General features: G+C 46.0%; 1 protein-coding gene across 1 annotated transcript in view; it reads left to right on the top strand.

Moving 5' to 3' along the window:
• The window catches only part of LOC144806501 (uncharacterized), an 82814-nt gene that overhangs the window by 43350 nt on the left and 16826 nt on the right, over positions 1-22638 (top strand). The gene's annotated exons all lie outside the window — the stretch shown is intronic.

Raw genomic sequence — 22638 nt, forward strand, 5'->3', positions numbered from 1 at the left:
GGAAACCAATGTAGCAGGCAAATCCCCCCATTCGGAGCGATCTGTCGCCCCGTTATATTACAGAGTAAAGCTGTTATCTCTTCCCAATATGTCCAATCTACAACGGGGGCAAAGAGCCGTATTAACATGGAAATATTGGTTGATTTTAGCCGGCGTAAGATATGCCCTGTGCAATATAAAAAATGGAATCAGATGGAATCTAGAATTTCTGGTGCCCTTCGATGCCTTTTTAAGTATCTGCGACCAGGCCGCGTCAGGTATCTCTTTAGCTAAATCCACCACCCACTGCTCACGTAGCCTCTGCAGCGGTGCCAATCCCTCTCCCAGCATACGTTTATATAAACAAGTGACCGCCTTGTACGTGCCCGCCGCCATCACTACACATTGACACGCCTCGCTCGTTGGCAGTTCCGAAAGGCCAGTGCCCCACTGCTTCTGGATGACGGAAACCAGGGCCGCATGCAATAAGAAGTGACCCTGCTGGAGTCCAAAGGTGTCCTGTAATGCGCCATAAGGTAATAGTACACCATCTCCAAATAGATCACCTGGCATCTGGAGTCCCAGTGTTTCCCACTCCGCGAGGGCAGACCAATCTCCGCCAGGTGGCAGGGCCGTGCACATGCCTAACGGTATTTCCGGGGCGTACGGTCGCTGTACCCCAACTCTGCTGTGGTAGCGTTTCCAGCAATGTCTCAGGACACATTCTGCAGGTGACAAATCGGTAGCCCGCAACCTTTGCTGCAGTACCACAAACGATAGAACATGCCGCAGAACATCGGGCTCAGTTTCTCGCTCCGGCCCTTGAAACTCCTGCACCACCGCCTGGGTGAGGTGTTGGAACATTGCAGCTAAATAATATAATTCAAAATCAGGGACAGCTAGGCCTCCCTCGGCTCTTGGGCGGATCAGAGTATCCAACGCCTCTCGGCGCCTCCCTATTCCCCAAATAAAGCCCCCACCATAGAGCGGAGTTGCCAGAATAGTGCCACGGGTATACGTATAGGCAAGGTCCGAAAGAAATATAAAAGCCGAGGGAGCGCCACCATTTTCAACAATGCTACTCGGTCTGCTACCAACGGTGGCAGAGTCCCCCAAGAATTCATGCTGCCCTTAAGCAACCGTAACGCTCAAACCTATGTTACTTTCAAACAGATCTTCCTGCCTATGATAAACGTGCGTCCCCAAATAGGGAAGGCACCTAGGTTCCCATACCAAATCAGGCAGTAGGTAATGTTGGAGACACGCTTCGGCCACCGGAAACACACATGTCTCTGCCCAATTACTCGCAGGCCAGAGATATCCCCAAATTGGCTGAGCAAGGAACGCGCTCCTTCCAATGCGCCTCCCGCATCTCTCAAAAACAGCAGCAGATCGTTTGCATATAATGAGATATAATGTGACTGACCACCGAGCCTCAAGCCCCGGAATGCCCTCCCCAACCTGGCCCTCGCCACTAACTGTTCCATCGCTAGGGCAAAGAGTAGCGGGGAGAGTGGGCAACCCTGTCTAGTACCACGCCCTACTGGGTACGAAGAGGATACAATTCTGCCAACCCTCACTCTGGTGCTTGCCGATGAATGTAATATTTCAGTCCAGCATGTATATTCCTCGCCAAACCCGAAGGCTTTCATGACTGAGAATAGGTAGGGCCATTCCAAGCTGTCAAATGCCTTAGCAATGTCCACCGAGAGGACAACTGCGTGCCCCTCCGCTCCATGGTCCCCATCTAGTATCCGTATTAGTCTGCGTATGTTGCCAGCAGTATTGCGAGTCGGGATGAAGCCGGCCTGGTCCGAGTGTACCAGCCGCATCATTAGGGGAAGGAGTCTCGTAGCCAATACACTACTCAGTATTTTATAGTCAGTGGTGAACAGGAGGTCGACATATGCTAAATAGAATTCTATGGGCAACCCATCGCTGCCCGGAGTTTTGTTGCGCGCCAATTGTTTAATGGCACAACAAATTTCAGTGAGTGTGATGTCCCGACCAAGGGACTCCGCCTCTTCCGCCTCGACGGTAGGCAGTTCGAGGTCCTCCAAAAATGCCTGCACACCCATCTCCCCTGTTTGTAAGCAACTGGTATATAAGTCCGCGTAGAAGGACCTAAACCGATCATTTATTTGATGTTGCGTATATTCCAGTCGTCCCGACGATGAAGTCAATGCCAATATGGGCACACACCTAGGGGTGGGATCGGCCAACCATGCCAATAGCGTACCCACCTTATCCCGTTCAGCATTTGCGCGGGCTAAGTAAGCTCTGTGGTCGAAGCACCGTAAGCGCTCCACGACCACTGCTATTGCTTGTCTCCGGGCCTGGACTGTGTCTCGGTCCTCTGTGCCACCAGAGTGGGCTCTTTCAGCCACCCTAAGGGCCTGTTCCTCAGTTTCAATTTCTTGCAGCAATAGCTTCCGCACACCCCCCCATTTATTAATACAAATCCCGTGAATCACTACTTTAAAAGCGTCCCATTCCAGGACAGTCGTTGAGGCCGAGCCTTCATTTTCTGCAAAATACCAATCAACACCAACACCCAGCTCAGTATGGAAGGCTGGGTCTTCCAGCAACTCTGGGCGCAGCTTCCAGGTCGGAACTATAGGGCGCTCCGCAACCCAACAGAAGCTCACCAATAATGGATTATGGTCTGAGATGGTGCGCGATAAATATTCACTACCAAGCGCCATGGTCTCCAATCCGGGGCTGCATAAGACCGCATCAAGCTGAACATGCTAGTCATGCAAAGCCGAGAAATATGAATAATCCCTATCATCCGGGTGCTGCACTCGCCACACATCCGCAAAGCCCCAGTGAGCCCTGCTTTTCGCCAATTTATGAATCAGGGTGGAGGGTGCGATCTGTTCATAGCCAGATCAACAATAGAGTTAAAATCCCCACCCATCAGAACCGGGTTCGTAAAATAGTCAGCTAGGGCGACAGATAAGCTCTCCAAGAAGGGCGCCTGCTCCACATTAGGGGCATAAATACTGCAAAGTGTCACCTCCTGCCCACAGAGGCATCGGAGGACCGCATCATAGCGGCCCTCGGGATCTACCAGGTGGTCAATCATTCGGAAGGGGACCTCAGCCCTAATCCAAATCAGCACCCCTCACGCAAAAGCTGAGTAAGTAGTGTAATAGAGTTGCCCTCGCCATCTGCGCTGCAGCGCCAGCCCTTCTGCTCTAGTCAGGTGTGTTTCTTGCAGGAAGGCTATCTGCGCACCTCTACGCACTAAGTAGGAGTGGACTTTATACCTGCGCTGCATGGAGTGCAATCCCCGCACATTCCAAGTCACACATTTGACATCAGGTAACGGACCCATAGTATCGACGTAAAAAACACAGAAACCTCACATTACATCTTAACCGCGCCGGCGGGCTCCCTCCCCTATCCAAATCATTATTTTCCCCCAACAATCCACCCCACCCTCAACACCGCCCTCCCCCCCAAGAACAGGTACTAATGTAGTGAATCCCATCCAAACTAGCCCAACGTATGCCTCAACCGGTATCAGGGCCATCTAACTGGGAACCATCCGGTGGGGGCTGGAAGGAGCCTAGCACACAATCAGTAGTTAGTCAACGCCACGCCCAGCCTCTGCCCCTAGAGCCCCCCACTAATCCCTCCCACCCAGCTCCCCCCAAGCATATTTCCACACATCACATCAACCTAAGCTACAGTCCGTACTGTCCACCCTGAGTGAAGCCCGGGTTCTCCTTCAGTTCAGTGCCAGTAAGACCCCTAAGGGGTGCACCACATTTGCTATACCCCCCTCGTTTTCACTCCACACCAGACCATAGCAGGCCCCCCTCCCCGCACAATACACAGAGTCTACTCATCCATCAGGCCGTCCCCCGTTCCCGGTGTAACCAGTGGTAAGTGCACGCTGTCTGATGCTGCAGTGTCAGCCTCCGACGCATCCTTATCATTCTCCAGGTCCGAACCTCTCGGAGAAGTCAGCAACAGTTCGCCAGAGATAGCTGATACCGTCGCCAGCGCCCCTTTGCGCTCCAGCTCAGTTTGTGAGGTCGATGGTTTTCACAAACCTCGCCGCCGGCGTCTTATACGCTGTGATCTTCGGGGTAGCAAATCCTCAGCCATTGTCCTTGCCTCGCGTTCAGGTCCATCCCTCCCAGCACGATAGGATTCTAGCCAAGTCCACACGTCCTCCAGCGTTTCATGAAAACTCGTTTTCCCATCCAGTATTATGCGAAGCTTGGCCGGGACTAACAGGGAATATTGTATTCCCTCTGTGCGCAGTTCTTTTTTCACGGCTTGGAAGGTCGTGCGGCGCCGATGAGTCTCAAATGAATAATCCGTGAATAGGGTGACCTTACTATTGCCAACGTGATAGGGTCCATCTGTGCGTGCCTTTTGAAGAAGCAAGTCTCTGTCTCTAAAATGTAGCAGGCGTGCCATCACCGGTCTAGGAGGGCGTCCCTGCTGTGGGGGTCTAGCATAGTGTAGAAGGCAAATAAGCCCTCAGGTGCCACCTCCGTTCTCAGCCAATCCTCCAGATATCTCACCATGTCTGACCCCTCCGTTTTCTCAGGCAGACCCACCACCCGAATGTTGTTGGGCCTATTTCTTTCTTCTGCATCCTCCGCGCGCTTCTCCAGCGCTGCTATCCGGTCTAAGGCGCTCGTCATCGTTGCAGCCAGTACAGTTTGTGCAGGTGCTACCTCTTGGATCACATCTTCCACATGTTTCACCCGGTCTGATAGTTTTGAGTGGTCCGCCCGCAGTAGGCCCAGCCCCCCACTTGTGCAATGTCCTGCTGCAGGCAGTTTGCGAGTCCGCGATGGCGGATAGTATCTTATTCAGCTGTTGCTGCAGTCCAGGCTCCTGTGCCAGGTCATGCGCATCTTGTTTAGCTTGAGATGGGGACTCCGCGTCGGAGGGCCTAGGATCTTCATCTCTTCTCCCTCTGGGCTTGCCCATGGTGTCAGCAGGCCTAGTTCAGAGGAAGGGCCCGTGGACCCCAAACGCACCGCACTCGTCGGGCAGGTACGGGGGCCAAGCCTCAGTCCGGCAGGTCCTCCAGGGCTCTGAGCAGGTGTTCAGTTCATCTTCCGCTGAGTCGCCTCTCTCAGCACTTCAATCCAGTGCCTACCGTGCGTCACGCCAACTGCGTATCCCCAGACCTGGCAGCCAGGTCAGGATTGTGTGGCCCAACACACTCGCGAGCCAGTTGGTCGCCCCGCAGCTCAATGCAGGGTAGCACCCGGGCCCTCGCCAGCTCTCATGCGTCTCAGCGTCCCCGCAGTACTGTGCAGGTAGTGCCCTTCTTCCCAGCTCCACGAATGGCCGCTCCTTCGCTGGGCCCGCCGTGACCTCAAGCCCACGCCGCTCAGTGCCAGCCAGTATCCCCGGGCAGTGGGCCTCCCGTCTATCCACTACGCGGTTGCATCCACGTACAGGCAGCCCCCCGTGGGTCCCGGGCAGAACAACCCAAGCGCTCCGCAATAGTCAGCCAGTGTTTAAAGGCACCAGGCTCAGCCCTCGCGTTTCCAGGCCGCTAGCCACACCTCAGGGCCAAATGCGTGTGCCTCCGCCGTCCAGAGCTTCAGCGGCCGCCTCACCTCGCTCTCCGGTTCAGCCCCTTGAATCCCGCAGGCCTCAGCGAGCTCCGGATCACAGTCTCTCCTCCAACGGCCTCTGGTCCGCGATGCAGGACAAGGGCGGGTCAAGGCCCCACCCTCTGCGAGCTCCGGATCACTGCCTCCTTTCCAATGGCCTCTGGTCCGCAGTGCAGGGCAAGGGCGAATCATGGCCTCACTCTCCCGCCTCCCGGGCGCTCCTGGCCCGCTCGACGCAATCACCGGTGCTCCGGCCGTGGCCTCCAGTCAGCGTGGGTCGCCCTCTGCAACGGCTCCACCAAAGAGAAGCCCCCACCAGTAGTACTCCTCTTCCAGGACTGCTTCTTTGGCACCGGGCTCAGCGAGTCACTGCCGATTTAGCCTCAGGAGCCGCAGCCGATGTAGTCTCCCCTCAGTCCGTTCGCCACAAAGGGCAGCGCGCTCCGCAGTGCAGTCTCAGCGGCCGCCCACAACACTCACGGCGCTTCGCAGCTCCTCTCAACACCGAGGAGCCGCCATTTTGAGTGAGCTGATCGCGGCCAGCGCCGTCCCGGAATCCCCTCACAGGTATTGGGCTGCGCCGTCGGGTGAGTCCAGATCGCCCAGGGCCTGCTCTTCTCCGCCGCGTCGCCCCCCGGTGGTGCCTGGGGGGCCCTAGGGGGTCATTTAACAGGAGTACAGCAGGGTTCGCGGGAGGAGCTCAGCGTCACACCGCTGTCTGCATCGGCGTCCAAGCCACGCCTTTGTCCTTCATGCCAACGCTGTGGTTTCATCATCATTCCATAAATTACGAATGATAAAAAAGTTTTTAACTTTCCTACCTCTTGGGGCTTGAAAGACACCTGTAAGCACCTTAGTTATGTCCACCATTGACTATTGCAATGGGCTCCTTTGTAATGCTCAGAGCAAAGTCCTCCATAAACTCCAAGTGGTTCAAAACTCAGCAGCCAGAATGCTATCAGGTACCCCCAAATACAAATCCATCTCACATATACTTCACCAGTATCATTGGCTCCCCGTGAAAAATCAAATTAAGTTTAAAGCTCTCTGAATTGCATACAAAGCTTCACGTAACTCTGGACCTCTGTTTCTGAATGAGGCCTTGAAGGTACTCCTATTTGTATCAGGTCCACATTGTAGGCAGACACAAACACCTACATTGTGCACTATTTATATTAAGCATAATGTAGGTGAACAGATGACAGTAACCACTGTACAAGTTGTATTAGGTGCTTAGAAGTAGAGTGACATAGAGGGCAATAAACACTCTACTAACGCTCTCACTCGCTTAGTACAGATGAACAGCAAAGGCTCTCGTACATAATAAAGCATCGGTGTGCACCCTCTTTCTGCGTCCTATGGGCTTTTTGGCTTTTGTTGTACAGAAGAGGCTGCAGACACTTCCATAGCCCTTCATGTAGTGTGGATCACGTATAAGAGGTTCTGAGCCGGCATGCTTTCTTTTGTATTGGGCATGGCCACATTCAAATGTGGGAAAACCTTTAGTCTTGCGACGGCACTGTACTTTAAAAAAAAAAATCTTTTTATTATTAAAAGTGCTCATAAGACCATACAATTCAATACCATGTACAATTAGCCCATTGGGGAACAGTTCAGGCATCATCTGGGGATTACACATCCCAGAAACACAAGTGTCTTTCATGAATTCAAATTGACTACTCCTCCAAGGTCTGCACTGTATTATTGACACAGGCGAAACGGCAAACAAGAAGTCAGGAGGCGCAATGATTGTATACCCCCACCTGACAGGATGGTGACAGACCCCAACCACCTGCAGGGGAAACGTGCCACCTCATCTCATAGCTGCCAGGCGCTTTACTATGTAAGCAGACTGGTGGTTTACAACTGCGCTTACGTTGGGGCACCTCATGTTTTTTCTAGCATAATCTGGTGTGCTCCCCCTGTGTGGGATGATAGCTCCCACCGAAGACTGCACCATTGTGTAGTCTGGGACAGTGCACCTTCCATGTAATTCTGAACGGGGTCTTTAAATACGGTACTATTTTGTGTGCCTATTTAGTTCAGGTATACAAAGAATGTGGTACTACTTGTATACTAGGGTAGCACAAGGAAGCTTGAATTTCTAAGGTGGCGGAAATGTTTTTGTCAAAGTGCTTTATGCCCTAAACACCCTCCCGTACCCTGAACATAATGAGATTACGTAGATTACACCTCTGCGTGCCTAATGCTGCCATTTGTATTTCAAGACCAGTGATTAATGTGGCTCTATCAAGTTCAAAGCCATTAGGCGTTCCCAACCTGTCTGATTGAGCTACATTTGTACATAGGCCTTCCTATATTATGAGATCTATTCTTGATTCAGTCTTTAATTGCGATGAAGTCATCGTCGAGCTGTTTAAATAATCCACCTGTCTCCCCACCTCTTCCCCAATGCATCCTTAACCAGTGGCCTAGCCAGTGTGCCCTGGGCCCTAGGGCAAGAAAGGAAATGTGACCCCTGCCCTCCGTTTGGACTGTGGAGAACATCAATAATTGTTCTGTGGGCCCCTCATGCCTTTGTTTGAACTGTGACAAACTGCAGTCATCAGGGTTCAGTGGGCCTTTAAGGCGTCTGGGACCTGGCCTGCTGCACCAATAGGAAGCTAAACCCCTGCCCTTAACAGCTTCTATTCTAGCCCCACGGGTGAACTGAACCAGCCAAGTACTGATCTGGCCATATCTGCAGGCATGCAGCCGCCTCTTCCACTGAAGGGATTTAAGTCGCATGAAAGCAGCATGCGGGAAACAACCATTTTCTGAGGTAAAGTCAACCAACGCCTTGTCTGTTCTTACCTGAATCCATTTAAAACCAGGGACGAAAAAACGGTTCATTGTCATCCCTTGCTTATAAGAAGGGTAAAAGAGATTCATCAAACATTACAGTGTACCACATAAAAAATTGTGATTCTGTTTACAAATTAAAACTAGCATGCATATCGGGAGCCTTTGGCCAAAATAGCCATTTTCCCTACCCATACGTTTAACACATCTTATACAAAACATGCTAATTACGTTGTCATCCGGAAATAGTCATTAATACCTACTCGTAAGCAAATGCTACTTAGAATTGTCTTTCACTTCAAGCTTTCAAAAGTAAATTGATATAAAAGCAGGATTGAATTTTTGACATTGCGTACTCTTACCAAAATTTAGAGCATCGATTTTATATGACACACCATAGAAAAAAGGAGTTGTTTATATATACTAAACCTCCAGAAACATTTGATTACCCAGTTATAAAGTCACGTCTAGCTTAGTTACTTTATAGTCTTCTTTTTTTTTAATAGAAATTATTTCACATTGTTACTGGATCTGCATTGCTAAACACTTATAAGGTCCCAAAGGCGAAACCTATTGGCTATGCCAATGCTTGTTATTGATTGAGTACAATGAGCAGCAGCACTTTTGATTAGGTCTTGAAGAAAGCCGCAAACACTTCTTTGAAGGGTTAATAGGCTGAAACATGTTGACCTCCTATTAACACTAACAGTGCATATATTTTTCTACCACAGTGCCCTGTTTTTAATCGTGGCCCAAGGGAGTACAATTAATGGAAACCATATACCCTTTACCAAGTTTTAACTTTCATTCTGCTGCCCTCACTACCCTGAGCTCATTATTGTGGTATTTAGTATACCTTTCTCTATAACAAAACATGCCTGAACTCCTCCCTCTCAGTGAGGGGGTTGTACCCCGTTCCGTGACTAGGCATAACTGTGCGAGGAGATTCCGAATGAGGAAGCATGGCAACTATGGTGGGTGAGGGAAATCCTTTTTTTAAAGGGATATTTCATCTTAGCTAGGTCTTAATTTGCAACAGTAATCCTCATAGACCTAAGGGTTTCTTGATTGTGGTAGAATACATTTTTACCCCTTCATTGTACGTTTAAGCACAGACCATTGCTTGAAATGTTGTGATCAATGTAGGAAAAATACTCTGTGCACTGAGAAAATGTATTAAAATAACGGAAAGTTGATAATCGCAGTTAATACCTTCTCAAACCTGGATTTATCTAGAAGAGAAGTCTGTTAATTCTAGCAGATTTTTGATACCACAAGGTATAAGAAATTAGGGGATCTTTATCTGATATCTTTATCAGTAAATTATCTGAAATTATTTAATATAAATGTTTGCAAGTATTATTTCTAAAGATAAAGGAAGGTCAATATTTGTCTTTTTAAAACGAACCCCAGTGCGTATGACTACAATAACCACTTCTCTCAAATCAATATTGTGCTTGGTTTAGTGAGAAAGCTAAATGATCTAGGAGAAACCAGGAACTGGCGTCAGTATTGTTCTTAGGAAGCTTTAAGTTAGAGAGTGAAAACACTTTTTGAATGCCCCAAAAATTGTGATAAAGATATTTCAATATGTTTGACAAAAAGAATAGGTACATTTCATGACAATATTGAAATGGGAAATAAAATAACAGAAACAAATATTTACACCAGATGACAAAAATATTAGAGACAAAATTTCAGCAATATAGGAAATACTGAGGTTCATGTATTAATAATCCATTTGGTAAAAGTGGTTGCTTGTGGAGTCAGCACACTACTGTGTCTGTGATTGCTTTTAAATAAAGGCATTTTTAATGCACCCCATTTTACTTTCAGATTCACAAATGTCCTCTTGGGTTACTACCTCCTGTTACTGTTTTTCAGCGCACATTTATTTATTTATTTATTTATTTATTTTGTATAGCGCAAACAGCTACCCAACAAAGGGTTTCCCGGCGCTTATGATTCAATGAGGGGTAATTGGACAACTGACCTAGACGTTAAACAGCCAGGTTTTTATGGCTTTTCTAAATCTGATGTAATTAACCTCTGAGCGCAGAGCTTGTGGCATGGAGTTCCACAGGGAGGGACCAAGATATGCAAAGGATCTACCTCCCATGCGTGCTAGTCTTGTTTTGGGCACAACAAATTTATTCGCTGTTGCAGATCTTAGGGTCCTAGATGGAAGGTAACACTGTACCAGACTTCGTAGATATTTTGGAGCTTTATTTGTTGAGATTTTATGCATGAAGCATAATGATTTGAATTTGATTCTGTTCTCAATTTTTAACCAGTGCAATTCACGTATGAGTTTGGTAGTGGGTGCGTGGATAGGAATTTTGCCTAGCAGTCTTGCCGCTGCATTCTGCACAGTTTGTAGTTTGCGGACTGTGGCCTTGTTAGATCCTAAGTATAGTACATTGGCGTAGTCTAATCTTGATGTTATTAGAGCGTTAATGACAATTCTTTTTGTATGATCCGGTAGCATCCAGCAGATTTTCTTTAGCCACTTCAGGATGACAAAGCAGGTGGCTGATGTTTTAATAACCTGCTGGTGCATACTAAGTGTGTCATCAACAACAAAGCCTAGGTTGCGGGCTTGGTTAGTTGGAATTGGAGGGGGGCCCATTTCCGGTGGCCAGTGTTGGGGTCCCCAAAGTTATTTATTTTTTCCCAGAATTATAAGTTCGTTTTTTTCACCGTTTAATTTCAAAAAGTTATTTTTCATCCATCCAGCAATTTTCGTAAGTCCTGCTCTTAAAGTAGAAGGATCATTATTGCCTGTCGGTGGAAGGGAAAAGAGAAGCTGAGAATCATCAGCGTAGGAGAACATTATCAGTCCAGTTTCCTTAACTATTTTAGCAAGAGGGCTCATATATAAATTAAAAAGTAGTGGACTTAAAATTGAGCCTTGTGGGACTCCATGTTTAAAGGTATGGGTGTCAGAGCACACAGAATTAGAGAAGATTTGAAATGTTCTGTTTTCGAGTAAGGATGTGATCCAATTTAGAGCAGGGCCACAGATGCCTATAGAGCGAAGTGTTTTTATTAGTACCGCATGTGAAACAGTGTCAAATGCGGCACTGAGGTCTAACAGCACCAGTGCCACTGTTTCACCCTTATCTATCATTGAACGGATGTTTTCTGTTACACCTAGGGGGGTTGTTTCTGTTGAGAAACCTGCTCGAAAGCCGGATTGATGGGGAGGTAACAGATCATGTGTTAATATATAATTTGAAAGGCAACGGTGGACATGCTTTTCTAGAATTTTGGCAAAAATGGGTAGGAGAGATATTGGTCGGAAGTTTGCGGGTACCTTTGGGTCAGCATCAGCTTTTTTAGAAGGGGATGGATCATCGCATGCTTCCACTCCTGAGGAACACATTCTTCTTGCAAGGAGTTATTTAAAAGATCTGTAATAGTGGATAAAGCTTTCCTACTAAGCAATTTTAGGATGGAGCAAGGTAGAGGGTCATTTGGTGATCCAGATTTTATTGTGCTTAGAAGTTCAATGACAGTGTCAACATTGAGTGTTGGCCAAACACTCAGTGTGGGGGTGGAAGTTTTATCCAAAAGAGTAGCAAAAATGATCTCTTCAGTGCATAATCTGTTAGGATTATTACCGTCAAAATGATCCTCTTCATGATTATTCTGATTAGGTTGGATGGCCTGATAAATTTTATCAACTTTGTCGACAAAGAATGCGGCAAGTTGATTACATTGAGTTTTATTTAAATCAGGTGGAGTTTGTGAGGTATTTGAGCCGGCTAGCTCTTTAACTGTTTTAAAAAGCGTTTTAGCTTGATTTAAGGCTGCAGTGATTTTAGTGCAGACAAAAGTAGCTTTTGCTCCGCTGCACAACTTTTGGTAGTGAGTTAATTGATTTTTATAATCATTTTTAGCTTCAATGGAGTAGGATTTCCTCCATTGACGTTCAGCGTTCTTACATTTTGTTTTTTCATGTTTTAGAGAATCATTAAACCATGGAGCGGGTGGACGTTTGTTTATGCCTTTTAGCTTGGTCTTAGGGAGGCAGGAGTCAATGGCTGTTAAGAGCCATGATTGGACAGAAACTGATAGATTTTGTACTCCTGAGTTGGTACATGGAGTTGTGTCTTCTAGCAGAGTATTTAGAATATTAATATCAAGTTTTTTCCATTTTCTCACTGTGGAGGGTTGAGCCGTAAGAGCATTATTGGAAGTTGGCATTTGAAAAGAGAATTTAATAGGAAAATGGTCTGACCAGGGAATAGGTATAGCTGGAAATGTGTTTAATTTATGAATATTTGAAAAGATTGGGTCCAATAAATGACCTGCAGTATGAGTAGGGCCCGAGTTTTTAAGACTTAAATTAAGGGACATAAAGTCATCAATGAGTTCAGTAGCTTTTGTACAGTGCTCATTGTCCAGATGAAGATTTAGATCTCCAATGACTGTGAAATTAGTAGTATTCATACTAAAAGGGCCTAGAAGGTCTGAAATGTTATTTAACCAATTTGATGCAGCACCAGGTGGACGGTAAATAAGTGCACCGCAAAAGGTAAACCTGGGTGAGAGTATAATTTTGAAGGTAGCGCCTTCACACCCTGGACATGGAAGGTTTATAAACTCACAGGTATAGATTTTTTTAAAAATAATTGCTATGCCTCCTCCAGTTTTGTTTTCCCTGTCAAGGCGTATAATCGCATATGAGTCAGGGAGAGCCGTGGCCACATCCGGACCAGAGCTTGCATGAAGCCATGTTTCAGTAATGAACAATGCGTCAGGTGCTTCGTCCAGCAAAAAATTAAAAATTTCAGTTTTCTGTCTGGGCAAAGACCGGCAGTTCAAACTCAAAAAGGTGAATAATTTAGAGTTAGAATTAGCGCATGCAGCATTAGTTAGGGTCTCAAGTTGTTTAATGCTAACACTATTCGTTTCCAGTGAACAACCGTGACAGATGTTATGGTTTCTGTTTAAGTCTAAAAGACAACAGTATGGATGTTTGAATGTTCTTAAAGCTAAAAGCTGGTCTGTACTATATAAGGGGAAGCAGTAGTATCGCAGGTTGTCTGGTTATAGACACATACCGATGAATTTAGCTGGGAAGTAGGAGTCATGGCCACTGGGCGCGTCCTAGGCGTGGACGGGCGTAGACGGGCTGACTCAGGCGTGACTCCGGCGCTGATGTAGAAGCGTCCACTATTCGCGTCCGCTATCGCGGAGAGTTTCCGTTTCCTTAAGTAGTGGTGGCTAGAGCGCTGGTAGGCTCACGCCCCTACCCAAGATGTCCGCCGTTTTCTGACACCTTGCAGGCGAATAGATCGGTATTCAGCCCGAAAATCGGCTGTCACCGACTATGAGCAGGTTCACGTTATGTCAACTGCAATAATTATGCTAGTGCAAACAAGGTAGGTAATTTAAAACACGCCGTCTAAAAAGTGCTAGTTTTCAGCAATAATTACAGATGAACGTGCAGTATAACTACCTCTCTGCTATTTTGCCTCAAGAGGGGTCCAAAGAGTTTAAACACACAAAGAATCTCGCGTTCTTTAGCTGGGGGCTCCTTTAGTAGTGGTGGCTAGAGCGCTGGTAGGCTCACGCCCCTACCCAAGATGTCCGCCGTTTTCTGACACCTTGCAGGCGAATAGATCGGTATTCAGCCCGAAAATCGGCTGTCACCGACTATGAGCAGGCTCACCGACTATGGACATATGGTTTCAAAGCTTAATACATACCTTAAGGATGTATTACATATTCAGAAGGGACACTATTAACATTCCCCTTCCAAATTCTGAATTGTTAAATGGGCTTAGTACATTTCAAAAAGGGGTTTAGCATTTGCAAACTCTGTGAATTACCGAACCAGTGGATTTTTTAACAATAAAACCCTTGGTACATGAGGCAATTTTTCTCAATTCCCTCCAAATTAAGTTTGCTAATAATGTTAGTTGGATGATAACCTGTGCACATACCTATTTTGTGATAGTGTTGCTTCAGATCAAATAAAAATCATCACACATAACTCTTACACAATACTTAAAGACAGAATTTCTGACATCCAGCTTTAATGTTTAGTATATTTGCAAATGTTGTCACTTAAACAGGAAAGCATCTAAAGCGGTCCCTGGACATAAATTGGATGTAATCATAATCTTTAGATACATTTTCTGAGTTTTAGGACCAATGTGTGTCTTCTGGGGTTACTCTAAACCACAATAATAAACATATTCAATCCTTTTAGATTTGATCTGTTTGTACTGGTTTCTATTGCAGACAATAATCTAGATTTAGACCAAGGATCAATTCTACCCATGGCTTTTAAAATCTATTTTTCATTGATCTCTTTTAGTGTTATTGCAAATAAAACTGTAATAGAACTGATCTGAGAGATGGACCTTCAAGTATTATGCCAGGTCAATTTATTGAACAAACTATGGAGTTAAAATCTGAATAGATTAGATCCACAAGCATTGCTTGACCACTGTATTTTACATCAATAGATTACTAATCAGCACATTTTCTCTAAGTACAATTCACTCATCTTCTATTTTTCACGGAGCTCGTGCTGGGTCTGTTTGAACTCTCTTAAAATATGACATTTAAATGTCCCAAAAATCAGGAATTCTAGTTTCAAGCCTGGTCAAACCTTAATGAATGCTACACCAAAAGATGCCCTTCTGTTCCTACATTTTATTGTGCACCACGATTCAGAAATGGCATGTTTTTCCTTTCGGAGGTCAAATTCTAAACATATTTATTGCTGTTGCCATCTGAAACATTATCACTAATTGGGAAGATAACAACAAGTGGTCTTGTGATGCTTGCTGGAATGGGAGGTGTTTAATCAAAAATGTGATTAAATTCAAGTTTAGGAGACAATTGTATAAAAGTGTATATTTAAAATTGTTGATCTCCAAAATGGCCTAAATCAATAAATTGAATTGAAATTCAAGTTTATCATTTGAATCCTATTGTTGGAAAAGATGTGATACTGAACCCCATGAGGTGGTTCCTTTCCAGAAAGCATTCAGGTTGAGTCAAATAATGAGGAGGAGGTTAAAATATTCAAATTGAATTCAAATTACATATGAAATGTTCATTGTTCAATATATTTCTCTTAGTTTTTAAAGTAAGGACTTTATTGCTTAAGGAAAATAACTAGTATTTGTTTTTCTATATGTAGGAAGCATTACATTAATGAAATCACTGTATCCCACCTTCTTTGTTTCCTTTCCTGTTCTTTATGAACGTTTCTATTGTTGAACTTTAAAGATTGCCCGAAATTAGGAATTGTGCTCTACATAACTTTGCTGTGTTACAGTATGTTGATTTTTATGTACTAATTTAGTCTCTTATCTGTATGGCAACTGATGTTTTGTTTTGCTTTCATAATCAGCTTATGTTTATTAGGTTTTATTATTCAATAAAATGTTTCAAACACAACAAATGGAAGTTGATATGTATTTACAACTGCAGCATTTTTATTGTATGGGCACTTTCAAAGGGGCCAAAAAGATGGTCTGTGGGATGACGGAAACCACATTGGCATCAGCAGGGAGAGGTTTGGGCAGGTGATTAGGGGTATATGTAAGGTTGGAAGTAGGGGGAACAAAGCATGTACATTGTGCGGACTGTGACTCCTGGAGTTATTGTGAGGGATACCATGCTACCCTGTAAATGAATCCCCTAGTGATTATTATCAACAAACTTTATTCGGTTTTATAAAGGAAAACCATAAAAGTCATACATAAAATGATAAAACATGTTCCAAGTTACAGATTGACAAATATAATATGTCCAAGTTAATCAGAACACAAGATAAATATTCATGAATTACAGTACAGAAGTTAATCGCAGCTTGACCTCAGTCTAACAGCGACCCATGAAAAGTAAAGCGTATGCAAAACAATGTCATTAGAGAGGAGTTGTAAAAAGATAAGAGCTGGTTTCACCCGCCTAAAACCCGCTTTTTTGAGAATGGGAATAATAAATAACTTTCTAGGGACAGCAGAAAAACTACAAAACATTTAAAAAAAAGTGCATCATGTCCTGAGGAGACTCACCGTTGCAGCCACAGGGCATGAGGCACGAGGCCTCTGTGGGAGCCGCGAGGGTGTGCCAAGAGGTAATGGAAGAGGTTGAGCCGAAACTGGGTGAATAGAAAAAGATCATGGATGCTTTTAAGCCCTAGAAGATAATGTTCGATGGTTGGTACAGTTTTTAACACAATGTACGTACGCACACCAGGCTTACACAGCTCATTTCCCTTTCTATAACAGCAGCTCATTCTTTAAAAAACACATTTTTTGACCAGAGAAAGGTCTCTCTAACATATGCGCTCAGGGTTAGCAAATAGTTCCTACCTACCCAGGAGAGGCCAACTCTTATATACTTGAGCCATCGGATGCTTGAGACATGGTCAAGTGAAAGGCATTCCGGTAGGGCGTCTTTGCTAAGTGTATTTTCTTGCTTAGCCCAAATATTAAGCCACAAAGCTAGGGGATGGAAAACCAGTAAATCTGAGAGGAAAGGCATCCCCAACTCTACGTGCACAACATAAAACGGGGTGCTTTGTGGGACAGAAAGGGCCCATCGCAGGAAAGAGTTTTCAGCACTTTGCACTGCCCCTACCCCAATGTGGCCCCATATCTCACTCCCATAACTAACCTTTGAGATATTTGTCTTCATATGTCTTCAAAAGAGCCCCTATTGGCTTCCCTCCCACTCTGCTGGCAAAGTTAAAAACAGCTGCAAAAGTTTTCACTATATCCCCTTTCTTCCAGCAAAGGGCAAAGGGCACCAACTCAAGGTATCGTCAAACACAACTCCCAAATAGGAGAAAACATTGTTCTTCGGTATTAACGAAAGTCTGAATTTAAAAGTGAACTGCTTAGCTTCACGAGGTCCCAACTGCATAATGAATGACTTGGAATGATAAAACGAAAGGTTCAAGTCCTTCATAAAAAGGCCCAAAAAATTCAGAAGAAGTTGTAGGCCACTAGCTGTCCTCGCTGAAGGACTGCGTTGTCTTCGTATAGGAGGACTGGCAGGCTACACTTGCCTACCTGGGGACAATCAGCATTTGTGGCCAAAAGGGCCTTCTCTAAGGAATTAATATATAGGTTAAAAAGAAAGGGTGCTCAAATGCACCCCTGATGCACCCCTCTCTTGATGTCAAGCTGACTGGACACTTTCAGATCCTTTGAATAGCAGACAACCGCGGTTGAATCACGGTGAAGATCCCTCAGAAATAAAAATGATGTTACTTTCAATGCCAATGGAGGACATCAACTGCCACAGCTGACCCAGTTGAATGCTGAGGACAGGTACATGAAGGCTAGGTATATGGGGCTGGAACGAGCCACAGTGCATTTGTTCAGAACCATGTACAGATTTAACCACTGTTCCACAGTGGAACGACCTGGGCGAATGCAGTTTTGGATATCAGATAAAAAGTTGTTTTCATCAACACAGGATACAAGTGTGTCACCACCTTCACCACAGAGCCCAGAAGAGAAATGAGCCTATAACAATAGGTACTGTACAGATCTCCCTTTTTAAATACCAGCACTATAACCGATAAAGCCCAAGAATTTGGGTGGCCAACCTGGACTGCAGCATTGATAACATCTGTGAGGACAGGAACCCAGGTTTCTACGTGGGTGATGTAGAGATCTGGCAGGATCCCATCTGGCATGGTGGCCTTGTTTTTAGACAGATCCAGAATACAGGCTCTCACCTCTTGCGTGGTGAAAATAAGTTCCGACTTGCCTTCCACCCTTTCTTGCCCCTCAGTTGGCAGGGTATCCGACTGGAAGATACCCTCGAAATGATGTACTCAATTGTCCTCAGTGATATGAACATCCAGTAAATTTGCATTATTTCCAGATAGAAATGGGCTGTTAATAATGCCCCAGAACTTTGAGCTATTACACAGTGTACTAGCCTCCACTAAATCGATCCAGGCCTCCATCTTCAGGGCCGACTCGCGAGTTGCTAGTGCAGCCTTATATGCTCTTTGTAGGCCTTTGACCACCACCCGGTCTCGGGGTTTAACACCCAAGGCCTGTCTCAGGTTCCTGGTAGCGTGGGCGTACGCCAAACCATCTTGGACCTGGTTGCTTACACTCCCACCCGAGGCCTGTAGTAACTTCCTTATGGCAGTAGACATGGATCCAAATGCTCCCATGATGTCCTGAAGAATTTGCCTCATCATTGAGACAGGTTGCAAACTTGCTGCGACACTGAGTTAAAAGGGCACGCTCCTTCCCGCTTCCACCACTTTAAGGGGGACACCAGTCCCCCACCCACCTTGGTATGTCCGAGTGTTTGGGTCTAGTCCTGTTAAAACACAAATGGGGTTGTGGTCACAACATTCACTCGCCTGCACAGAAAAATTGGTAACCAGATAATAAGGGGGGTAGATACAAAGGTGAATTCAATAAAGGTCTCTCACCCAATTCCAATAAAGGTGGGAGTAATGTCTGTTTTCCCCGGAGGCAGCTTATTTATTACTGATGTTAAAACAAATTCAAGCAAGATGGAGTTAAGCTCAATACCCTGGGGAGTATGTTCCATGTGTAAGCCTGCTTGTCGTGCACAACCCATAGCTTCCACTCTTCCTTGCCTGATGTCCCCACACATGAGTATTAAAATCCCGTTACAAAAATGTAGTGATAACTCTGACCTTTCAAGATGCTATCCTGTAATACAGACCCCAGCAGAGTTATATAGCCCTCATCCGGGTGTGTAACTCCAGCGTTGTAATAGTTTACCAGAAGTAGCTTGCTCTTTCCACTGGACAACAACATCACATGTAAATTGGGAGAGACGTATAGTGAATTAGCGGAGATGCCAAGGACAGCTAGAGAAACAAAGGTGATAAGCCCCCTCTTGGCTCTCCCTGACCTGGATGGGGTAGCTGGAATGAAGAGGGTTTTATAGCCATCCAGGTGATAATTATTGTCTACCGCCCATGTTTCCTGGAGGCATATCACATCAAAACTCTTAACAAGGGCCAACCATTTGGTGTTCCCAATCTCGCTCTCCAGCCCCGCGATATTCCAAGAAAGAAATGTACACCCTCCATTCACACTAAATACCTGTTCTGAGGGTGATACATTTCCCTGGGATGCGGGTGCCACAGGGTCCGAGGGACCCACACATCGTCAATCGCAATCTTCCAGTGAGCTCAGAGGAGTAAACCTATTTGCTATGCTTACCCCTATCATCCCCTCTGCACGACCCCGATGGCCCACCTCTTGGAGCCGCTCGCGCTGGGACCGTAGTTGGTAATAATTGGGTCTGTAGAAGTATCCCAGCGGAAGTGTCAAGATTGCTGAGTTCCGACACCTGTAGTTAGGCTGGGCAACCGTGCTTAATATTCGGTTTACCATGACTGGATTGTTAAAATTGATGATAATACATTCCCCGAGCCAGGATTTCTTGGTACTACCAACCCACAGTGTCCGGCGCACCATGAGAATTTGGTGTTCCTCCCTAAGCCCAGGGGCAATGTTGGGATTGAGCCAGTGCACCACCTTATTGTTAAGCTGTTAAGAGTCTTCCTTTGTCCCGGGTTGAGGCATGGTACTCCAGCTAACACCACAACAAGCGTCGTGGACTCTGGTAGGAGATGAACAGAGCCCAAACTAGGAGAATAGTTATTCAAGTCCCCGGGGGGCATGGCTTCCAACCTTCCCACCTATCATCGGAACTGTAATATCTGACCACTTTGAAACCCCGAGATTGCAGAGACTGAGAAGAAGCGTGGTTTAGGGTGACCCCCGCCCCCCTCCGGTTGGCTGGACCGTCTTTAGGGTCAGTCCTGGGCATAATAGGTGGCGTTGTATCTCCTACCATGTGACTAGGCTGCTTTGTGCTAGACACTGCTCTGTCTCCTGCCTCCGTGCCACTACCACTGGGACTGGAAATGGTGGTTGAGATTGTAGGCCTTGTAGGAGGGATACTTGTGGAGAGAAGGGCATGGTACCCTTGCAAGGAGGCAATCAGTGCAGACAGGTTGCTTTCCAGTGCAGAAAGTTGTAGTAGTATGGGGTCCTATTTAGTTCCAAGTGCTGACAGCAAGGCTGCTTTGAGCATGTCTAATGAAATATCATCCAGGTTAGGCACTACTGGGTGGACTGCTAAAGATGACTGTGATCCAATGTTCTTTCTGCGTTTACAAGGGCCCCCAACCGAGGGGTGCTTCCTTTTAGTGCCTCCTGGGCACAACCCATTCCCTGGGGTCATGTCAGAGGCTGACCTAAAAATTGGCGACTGGGCACCGACCCATGTGATAACAACTGGTGTAAAGGGGGCGATACCCCCAGCCTGGTCTTGAGGCATATCTTAAGGTATGTCCACCAAGCCTACTTCAGGGGACTGAGGCTGAGTATGGGAACCAGCATATGGAGCAACAGAAGAAACCACCAGGGAAGGGTGGGAAGGTGAACGAGATAATCGTCTAATAGCCAATTCTATCTCCTTGTCCAGAACCCCAGCAGCCTGATGCAAAAAAGCATCCTATGTATGACTTTTATGTATTTTCTCTTTGATAAAACCGGATACATTTGTTGAGTCCCCTAATGTTTAGAAGAAACATAGATTAGACAGTACTGGACCTTAAAGTAAGCCTTTTCTGCCTGCTATTGCTGCATTTGGTGAGCCAAGTTTACACAGGAAGTAACTTGATTGGTATGAAATACAATCTTGGGCATCACTATCTCCTTACTCCTTTAGTCTCTTATCTGTAAACACTTTGAGTGCTTGGAAACGGGCTCTGTTAAAGTACAGAGTGCTTTAAAAAATCCGTGTGAACCCCCCAACAAGATGTTTAGTTCACTGAGTTGGGAAGCCACGAATCTCACTCATTTATTCCTGGCTTGACCTCTTTGCCAAAATATTGTGGTTGAGAACTCTCTATTAAAGGTCTGGGCAGCTCGCAGTCAGTGTCATTTCCTTGATAAGAACAGTCCCGGTCCCACCATCACAGACAGTGACATCCACGCTGTGTAACAAACAAGATGGAATCTATAAAACCAGGAGATTTGTTTTTCAGCCGCCCCTTGTGACAACTTGTGTTCTCAAGATCTATCTCTTCGTTGTTAACAGTTACAGGAATAACTTAAATCAAACCAAACATTTGAAGTGAGTTTGTGATAGAAAAACAGGACTGTAACCTTGGGTAGTCTTAGATTCATACTTCGTATCATCACACTTGTACCATACAGTAAGCGGCAGCTAAACCGCCACCCAACTGATTGGCCATCTTACACGAGGCCTTTGAACACTGCATGTACATGCTGCGGCTGCCAGCTGCATCCCGCTTATGTTGTAGGTCCTCTCTGCCGTGCTCGACTTCCAGCATAATATTGCATCTAGTCGGACATGGAGATCATGTAGTACAGAAAAATAGGAGTAGTCCCGGTCATGTGGGTGATGGGTTCTCCACACATCTACAAAATTCCATCTGGCTTGCCAATCTTGTCTGTTTCGATAACCTGTGTACCGGAGAATCCGGTAATGGGGGATGCGACCTATCATGAGCGACATCCGATATTGAATTAAAATCTCCTCCCAACACTACTGGACCCGTAAAATAGTGTCTCAATGTGCCGGACATGCGGTCAAGGAACCGCGCCTGGTCTATATTCGGTGCATAGAAGCTACATAACGCTACTTCCCTGCCATATAATCGCCACTCAACCGCTACAAACCTCCCCTCTGAGGCTATGGTTTGCTTAGTCACCTGAAAGGGGATCCCTGCTCTAATCCAAATCAGTGCCCCCCTAGCGAATAATGAGTATGATGTACTAAAAACCTGCCCACTCCATCTGTGCTGCAGTGCTAGACCCTACGATCTTGTGAGGTGCGTCTCTTGGAGCAACGCTGTGTGAACCCCCCTCCTGACCAAATACGCATGTACATTATGTCGTCTCGTCATGGTGTGTAGCCCCCTTACATTCCAAGTGATGCAACATAAATCAGGTGTTGTCCCCATCGTAGTAAAGTAACAATTTCGCCTCTCCTTACACAAATAAGAACACACCGGTGATTCCCATGCCCGAACCAATCCCCCAACCCCCACTACCCCCCACCCTCACAAGAACAGGTCCTGGAACAACACTGCTAGTCCCCATCCAAACCAGTTTAACAGGTAACATACTCCTAAGCCCACAATTAGTCACTGTGGGCGTGCCTTATGTGCAATGGGGTGGGGGGGCTCAGTGTATGTATGTATCGCTGCTTCGATCCCCCAAGTAGCCACAGTTCCATT

This window comes from Lissotriton helveticus, chromosome 1_2 (assembly GCF_964261635.1).
Source record: "Lissotriton helveticus chromosome 1_2, aLisHel1.1, whole genome shotgun sequence".
Classification (NCBI taxonomy): Eukaryota; Metazoa; Chordata; class Amphibia; order Caudata; family Salamandridae; genus Lissotriton; species Lissotriton helveticus.